Source organism: Euprymna scolopes, chromosome 3 (genome assembly GCF_053919585.1).
Source record: "Euprymna scolopes isolate OS-2025 chromosome 3, ASM5391958v1, whole genome shotgun sequence".
Classification (NCBI taxonomy): Eukaryota; Metazoa; Mollusca; class Cephalopoda; order Sepiida; family Sepiolidae; genus Euprymna; species Euprymna scolopes.
This window is the reverse complement of record NC_136484.1, coordinates 26,214,529-26,224,408: the sequence shown is the minus strand read 5'-3', so window position 1 is coordinate 26,224,408 and position 9,880 is coordinate 26,214,529.

Genomic DNA, 9,880 nt, shown 5'->3' with positions numbered 1-9,880 from the left:
AGTGATGAAGCAAATAAATAAATAGCCTTATCCCAGCCAAGGGTAATCCACAAAGCAGTGGGTCAAGGATTGGTTGAATGTCAGGTTGTGTCCACATGTCAGTGGACTGTAGCATTCTGAGACTCCTTGATGCTCTGAGATCCATTGACATTTAGCCTGGAGCCACAAGGCACCAGTATCTATATGTAGCCACAAGGTGGCTTGCCAAGAAGCTAGACGTGTGGAAAGCTATCTATTGGCAGGGCAACTTACGGACTCGGCTTCCTTTTCACACTGTGACTAGTCAGCGGCGAGAAGTTCGTGCAAATCGAATCCTTAATACTAATGCTAACACATTAGATGCATCAACATATCTTATGTCATATATATATATATATATACATATATATATATATGTATGTATATACACACATATACTAATATTATAAACATACATATGTACATACTAATCTAATATATAAAAGGCTATCTGTCTGTCTGTCTTTCTGTCCGTCTGTCTGTCTGTCTCCATATTTTCAAACTCTATCTCCTCCGAAACTAAAAGTCGCAGAGCGGCGCTAGGGGCCTCAAATGATTGGATTTTTTACAGACTGTTCTTTTATGCGTCTTTAGCCGGTTAAAATAGTTTCAAGGCGTCAAAAATGGATTAAAATTGAAAAAAATCGTTATACATTTTGTACAGTCATCTTAGTTTATTTTTAATCAGTTCACATGCGTGTCACGTTGGTACAGTGGTAACGTTACCAGCTTTGAATACTACAGTTTTGGTTTCTATTCTAGCTGATGGTACTCAAATATATCTTTTTTACTTTTGAAATCACGACTCTATAAAAATATCTATGAAATCTGGACAAATCAAAATATTTGTATTTTAAACCCAGGCAAAGCTGGGTGCCTCCTCCTCCCTCCCCGCTAATATCATATACTTATATGTACATATTAATATTATATACATCTATATATATGCATCATTTATATATATATATGTACATATACATAATATTTTATATATATATATATATATATATACATATATATATGTTAATATATATCAACACATATATTTATACACATGTATATACATGTTTATATTACACACACACACACACACACACACACACACACACATACACACACACACATATATATATATATATATATATATATATATATATATATATATATATATATACACACACAATTGCTATTGCTTGATTTCTTTGTTGTTTTTATGCATTAATATATTTTTGTTGTTTTTATGTATTAATTTATTTACCCAATTGTTTTTCTTTCTACACTTGCCACTTGGTTAAGTATCAGGGTTGTGGAGTCAGAGTCGGAGTCGGAATCGGAGTCAGAGGTTTTAGCTGGAGTCAGAATTGGAGTCGGATTTCTACAACTTAATGACCTAAGACACAGGAATAACCTTGAAAAAGCAGTGACTAGAGCACTAAGTAACCACATATTAGAAGAAGATACCCCCCCCCCGAAAAAATGTGGAATAAAATAAGCAAAGCCACTTGTAGAGTTGAATGTAATAGTCAAAGAAGAAAGTGCCCGCTTTTTGTACTGTACTGTAATGCTTCTACTTCATCAAGATATTTCGGTCTATCGGATCACTGCAAATCCTGTCTGGATAGCTATTTTCGTTTTAAAATATATAAAAAACCCACCTCGTCTTTTTTTTTCTTTTAAATAAAATTAACTTTAATTTAAAAATTTCGAAACAGTCCATAATATATATGTCATTATAAAAGTTCTATTTTTGTTTGATAAAAAGAATAAAATAGTTATTAAAAAGTTCTGTACATATATTAAACACGCACTCAGAAAGACACCCATTTATTGAAATATCTTTTATTTTAAAAAAAAATCTTGCTCGCGAATATTCGTAAAAATGTAATATTTAAAAATATTATTTTGAAAATATATTAATTGTCGCTGAAGTTAATGTTTTAAAGAATAAATATTGAATTGTCTTAAAATGTTTTGTAAATATATACTTTTTCTTTTAAATCTTCAAAGGTTTTGTAAATATATTTTTAAAAAAATGCTGGTGAATATTCGAGCATGTTTGCTATTTGACGTGTTTAAAAACAACCGACGCCATGTGCTTGTGCCAATGTCAAGGTCGAATCACCGGTGTTAGTTGAATTGTGCGCCTGGCACCGCCAGGCGGCGTCGTCTGCTACGGGGTATCTATTCTTTACTTCATCCAGGTATTCAAGGCGTCAGAGTTGGAGTCAGGAGTCAGAGTCAGAGTCAAAGATATCAAAGGAGTCGGAGGCGCAATCAGAATCGGCATTCTAGGAATTCTAGAAGTCAGAGTCAGAGTCATATTTTTACCATCCGACTTTGCAAACCCTTAAGTATAATTCTCAAATAGCTATACTAATAGATGTGCTGCTGCAGTGCTGCCTAGCATCGAATGTTACCAAAAGGGATAGACAATTTCCATTCAAATCAAGTTGGGAATGATTCGAGGAAATTTAGCCGAGTTGCTCAAGAATTACAGATGTAAACCTGATAATTGAATTCTGGTAAGCATTAAAAAAATTATTTTAAAATTTCTGGGTTTTTTTCAATTACGTATTAATTTATTTACTCAATTGTTTTACTTTTATACACTTGCCTCCCACGAAATACTATTGTTTAAATTTATTATTTGTTGTTGTCGATTTGCAGCTTGTGATTTACTTGCTAAATTTTTCCTCAAAATTAACGCATTCTCTAATTTTTAATTCATCCCTTTTGCAAAATAAAAGTTGCCAACGCCATTCTATTTTTAAGTATAGTTTTCAAATAGTCATACTAATAAATGCGCCACCTAACATCGAATGTTCATTCAAATCAAGTCAGGAATGACTCAAGGAAATTTAACCGATTTGCACAAGAATTACACACATTAAATTTGCCAACTGAATGTCTTTCTTTACTTCAGTTAATGAGAGGGGAACCTATCGCGATACTTTCCTCTAAACAGCTCAACTGAACTTATATTAAATAGAATACTTAAAATTATTATCAGTTTTTGGGGGGGGTTTTAATGAAGAGTAGACAATGCATTATGGATGCATTGTTGGCAGTTTCCGTAACTCTTGCTTCTTCTAATTTGTCTCTCAGTCCTCATTTAGAATGAGTGATTTTTCTGACAGGAAGAAAAAAAAGCCGTATACAAGGTCACCAATATTTTTGCATGAGCAGTCGCTTGAGAGGTCGGAAAATTTCTGCTTCTATTTCTATCCTTGTAGCCATGTCACTAATAAGAGTGCTGGAGGTAAACATTTTTCTGGGCTGACATTATCCGTCTGATAGTCAGGGATTCGAACCTTGGACTAACCACTAAGATGGCCATCCTATCAGCAGGTGCAAAGTACTGAGGCTGCTGTATTGCCATTTGGTGAATAGATTCTGGACAATGCAGTAGCTTTTGGTGAGGTTTGTCGATGCCATATTAGTGGGTAATTGTTACGGTTTTACCTTTTTAGTTGTACATAGTTGCTTAAAAAGACTGAAATTCATTTATATTTAATATAAAATAAAGTTAAATCTAAGTATAAATCGTGTTTGTTATTTTTCTCTTTTTCAGTATATTAAAAAACAGTTTTTTCATCCTTTTTTTTTTTTTTTCCAAAAGCTGTCATTCATTATCAACAGTTTGACAGACCTTGCTTGCTTTGCCTACTATTTGTGACGTCATTTTTTAATCAACAGGCCTTGTCTTTTGGTAGCCTTGGTCAGGTGCAAAGTCCCAAATCAATGAAATGGGAGTGGTAGCATTAACAAACCCGTATCGAGTGCATAACCGTAAATCAATGCAAATGACAATGTTACTTCTACACCATTCTTTTGTGTGTTTTAAGCAAAACCTTCCCTAACTTCGTATGCAATTACTGAGCCTTGCTACTTTTTTGTGTCGAGGGAAAAAAATCTGCAATCTTCACATTAACAAATAGCTGTGACTAACGAGAACTTCATGTAGACAAGACAACTCTGAGTGAGACTGAGCCTTATGTAGAAGTTCATCTTAAACAAAGCCGCAACAGCAACAAGTATCATCTATTTGATCAACAAAACTAGCAGCACTATGAACAATTGCTACGGCTGATAAGGCACATACACCTTTCCACCTGACAAGCTCTCACTTATATAAAGCAAGCGTGTGACACATTTTCACACACACACACACACACACACACACACACACACACACACACACACACAACTGTGATACTGCTATAATGCAACTCGCACACACAAACACAAAAACAAAAAAACAACCTTACCTTTCTTTCCCTTAAATAAAAATATTTGTTACATGAAGTGCACAAGGGTTCTCATGTACTTCAGGGAAATGCTGGATGTGTCTCAAACGGGCAGGAGTAAAAACTATAAATTTACTGAAATTTATTTAAATTAATTCTATTGGACTTACACTTTCTCACACCCTTGAGCCCTAACCCAAATTGAATGTTATAAAAAAAAATAAATAAATAAAATAATAATAATAATAATAATAATAATAATAATAATAATAATAATAATAATAATAATAGTAATAATAATAATAATAATGATAATAATAATAATAATAATAATAATAATAATAATAATAATAATAATAAATAAAAAAATAAATAAATAAAAACAAAAAAGGAATAAAAATATTAATATGATGTTATGGGCTCCATGCAAAAAAATCTTTCTAGACTGAGGCCATATATATGATGAGGAGACCGTGCTTACCAAAAAAACTATATATAATTGTTCTACATAACTTCATGTATGCCACAAATAAAAAGCACGGATTTCCGAAACGATCGTACAGATAATTGACTTTGTTGTTGTTCCTTCTTATGAAACTGATTTTTGATTTAATTAAAATTTGATTTTTAAATTTAAAAAAATTTTTTTTAATTTTTAAATTGTAAATCACATTACTTAATATTGAATTAGCTCTAGGACATTTAACTATCGAGCTTATTATATATCTAAATTACAGCGAGCATTTCCTGTATTTTAATTAAACTAGTAATTTCACTGTTACATTAAAATACACTTAGCTCTTTAGACTATTATTCTAATCTCCTTTAAATTATATATATATATATATATATATATATATATATATATATATATATATATATATATATATATATATATATATGAACAAATGATTAATAAAACATGTTAAAAGACATATATATATATATATATATATATATATATATATATATATATATATATATATATATATATATATATATATATATATATATATATATATATATATATATGTCCCAATCCAAAGTACCACTTTTTTAAAGAGCTGGAGTTTCACCATTATAAAAACCCACTTTGGATCTTACTCTGACCTCGTGGGAGATAAGTAAAAAGTAGCATAGGGTTTCTCATTTGATTTCCATCCCGGGCACGCTGAGTCTTCCTGCTAATATCAAAGAAATGTTTTAATTTAATTGTGAAACAGGACTAAAAAAATTACGAGCCTCTAATGATAATATTAGAATATCACTCATCATTAACACAGCATTTTACTGTAATCATAATCCGTATGTGGCAACTACTTTCACACACACACAAAACACACACACAAAACACACACACACACACACACACACACACACACACACACAAATCATTGATTTCGCTCAGTAATATAGCATCTTTTCTTTTTTTGGTCAGTGAAAGAAAATTTCTAGACCGGGGTAATTTTTATCCTTGTTCTAATCTGGCCTTGTGTCTAAATTTGCCCTAGTGGGGGAGGAGTAAATGTTGATAGAAACTATTTATTATCAACGTATAATTTCCTTGAAAATGGGTGTGAATTGTCGAACGAAAAATTCGGGTTTGTATTACTGTACACATAGATTTGAAAAAGTTGTCAGAAAACAAATATATAACAAATAAATGTTATCAAAGGCAAGATAAGTTACTTTTCTATGAAACTGGATATATTTTTCGTGTTTTTATTCAATGTAACATATTTATTCAGCTCGAAAAACATACAGTGTTTACCGATGTATTGGGAAATTCAAGATGGCGTCTGATTCTCTCTTTAACACGGTAAGTTTGGGAAAAGGTGTTATAAATAAAAAAACTATACCAAATACTATTAAAAACCCGCTCAATATATGTTACCGTGACATAGGTTGACATATATTCGGCGGGGTTTTAATAGTATTTCGTATAGTTTTTTTTATTTATAACACTTTTTCCCAAACTTACCGTGTTAAAGAGAGAATCAGACGCCATCTTGAATTTCCCAATACATCGGTAAACACTGTATGTTTTTCGAGCTGAATAAATATGTTACATTGAATAAAAACACGAAAAATATATCCAGTTTGGTAGAAAAGTAACTTATCTTGCCTTTGATAACATTTATTTGTTATATATTTGTTTTCTGACAACTTTTTCGAATCTGTGTGTACAGTAACCCAAAAATTCAAATAAAAACATTGTAGCATCAATGAATTTCTTATTTTATTTTATTTCTTTTGTTTTATATTTTATTTTTAGCGAAGAAGAAATCAGTAGTACTGAGCGCGCATGAAAAGCTACTGGAAAAAAAAAGTTCATTGCTAATGCTAGTCTTATACAACGAAACCAAATATGTCTGTTAAAATACGCATGTGCGTGTGTGTGTGTGTTCAATGAGAGGTACAATTTTGTTTTGTTTTTTTGTTTGTTTGTTTGTTGGTTGGTTGGTTTGTGTGTTTGTTGTTGTTTTGTTTTGTTTTTTTATGGATCCGGTGAAGTTATTTATGAAGGTTTATCATTTTCGATTAATATAGATTATTATTTAGAAACAAAATGTTCTCAAAGAAAATTGAAGGGAAAAACAAAATGAAAAGAAAAGAAAGTATTTTTCTGTATGAACGTCACAAACTTTCAACCAATGAGATTGAACCATTTGGATTTAATAAAAGCAAGGGAAACTCCTCCTCCTCCTCCTTCTACTACTACTACTACTACTACTCTCTCTCTCTCTCTCTCTCTCTCTCTCTCTCTCTCTCTCTCTCATCAGCTGTTAAGAGTACATATGCTTTAAATACACGTTATTGTATAGAAACACCTACACATCCCAGATTAGATAAATGAATTTCATGTCGACTACTAATACACTAATGAATTGTGTCGACATCTCTATTTTAGCGTCACCACTGATCGTGTAGAATAGTTAGTTACAGTAACTTGTTTGCCTTTAAAAAAATAAATTTTCGACTGCACGTTTTTGTACGTTCAACTTTTAGCCCAATTTATGAAAGCGTGAACTTAAACTTTCTTTAAACAATTTCCATAATGTAGAAAAAATATTTCCAAATATAATTTAATAATTGTATTTATTAAGATGTGTGAACTATAAATAAATGGTGCTTATTTAGTATTACACTTAGTTTAAAGAAAATAAAAAATACAGAAATTTTTTTTATGTACGTACTCGCCGCAGAACGACGATGTTATATTCCAAAAATCACGTAAATTGATCAAGTCGTTTTCTTTATTGCTGTTGTTTTTATTTTGTTTTTTTAATTAAGAAAATCAAATTGGTGACAATGCTCCTTCGTTGGCGTAAACTGAAGACGCCTTACAATTTTTCAATAAAATGACGACTTTCGGTTATGCTGAAAACGAATACCGCAGTGAAAATAAGCGTAGACAAATAGTTTTCGAGGTATAAATATCTGTATTATGCAATGTAGTTGCTACTAGTTTGAATTGGCCGCCATCTTTGTTTCAATGAAATGGTTCAGTGACGCGGACGCGCAGATGCAAACGTTTATTCAAGGTCATTTCACCAAAAAAATTACTTTCAAGAAGTCAAATTCAAGAAAATTCGGTCAATATGTACTGGTTGTCCAACCTGTTTATTCCGGAAGCCATTCTTAACATGGACAAGTTGAAAATAGGAAAATGCCTTGCGGAATAAACACCTCCTAACCTCCCATGTTACGAACGGCTTTCGAAATAAACGCCCCCAACATCCCCATGTTAAAAACGGCTTTCAGAATAAACACCTCCAACCTCCCCATGTTAAGAACGGCTTTCAGAATTGCGCTGAAAAAAAATATGAGAGTTTGCCGCTTTCATATGCCGGCCGTTCAAACGTGGCCACCAGTGATTTACATTGCAAAATGCAGGTATTCATATCTCGAAAACTATTTATCTTCACTAATTTTCCCTGCGATATTCTTCATTATATTTTTCAGCATACCTATAAAAGTCATAATTTCATTGAAAAATTGTAAGACGTTTTCAGTTGGCATAATGGAGCACTTTGACCATCAAATTTTAGGGGGAAGCAAGGAGGAGGCTGGGAATCGCCATTTTGTTTTAAAATTCAAGGGCGACAACTCAATTCGATGAGTGAGATTTTTTTTTTGTATTCGATATAGTTAAAACTTTTTAATCACTAAATATCATAGAATTTGATTTTCTTAATAAAAGAAATTACTTAATCAATTTATATAAATGTTGGAATATGACATCTTTATTCCGTGACGAATGCGTACATCATAAAGATTTTTCTGTATTTTTTTTTCAATCAAGTTTACTTTTAAATAAACACCAAATAAATAAATAACGATAAATTAAGATTAGCTGGTTTCAATCACTTATCGGCATACGCCTTGACATATTCTGAAACAAGGGTTTGTTCGCTGGGTGCTTGACCCTTTATGTTCGGTTCTATTCTAGAGGTGCAGTTTTCTAGACATTACCTCCTCCTTCAGGGGGGGGGGGTTATTGCCAATCGCCTGAGACTATCCTACTGCAACTACTGTTACTATCGGGGCCATAAGTTGAAGGGCTACTATGTAGGGAGTTGAGCAGCAAGATGTATGTTCACATTACATGTTAACTTCTGCATGTCAGTATAGTTGGGAAAGCAGGAACCCGGAAGGGAATTCCAAAATCTAGCAGTTCTGGGGAAGAAACTATTAGAGTAGAAGGCCTTCTTACATCTAGGGATCTCTACTGTGTATGGGGTGGGATTTTGCTGCTTGTCGTTATTTTTTTGGGGGGGGGTATTTACATCAAGGAGGTACAAGTGCTTGTAGTTCGTCAGAGCATCCACCATTAAAATATTTATAGAACAGGCAGACAGATGCAACATTTCGTAACATGGGACAGCAGCTGAAACTTGGATGACAGTTCAGGACCTATCAGGTTGGTGACTCTCTTTTAAACCCTGTCCAGGAACGAGAAACTAGTGGCGAATGCACCAGCCCAAATGTGACATCAATACTCCATACATGGACGAATGATAGCCTTGTAGAGATACAGGATACTTTCAGACGTAAGTAACATTTTAGCACAGTAAAGAGAACCCACCTTCCTCACAGCGGCCCTGGCAATGCTCTCAATGTATCTGTTCCAACTCATATTCCCTGTGAACGTTAAGCTGAGGAGCTTGAAAGAAGTTCTTTCAGGTAATGTATCTTTAGCGATAGCTATTAATGGTTGAGAAGGTTTCTTGTAATTATTGAAGGAAACAAGTTTAGTCTTAGCAGCATTTTTACCTGAGAAGACCATCATGCAAAACCCTGTCAAAAGCCTTAGATATATCTAAGGCTACCGCTGTACCCTTCCCTGCTTTGTCCAGTGTATGGTATATATGTTCAGTGATTACGGTTAGGATATCTGCTGTAGAACAGGCTTGCCTAAATCCATGTTGTTGGTCGGTCAGACGTTTAGCAACTGTAAGGTGATAGACTAGAGCTTGGTTAAATTATGGACTCAAATATTTTGGCAAAAAGCAGGAGAAGGCTAATGGGGCGATAATTTAATGGATCAGTTCTTTCGCCAGAATTCTTGTAAACTGGAACCACAGAAGCAGTCAGGAAAGCAAGATTCATAA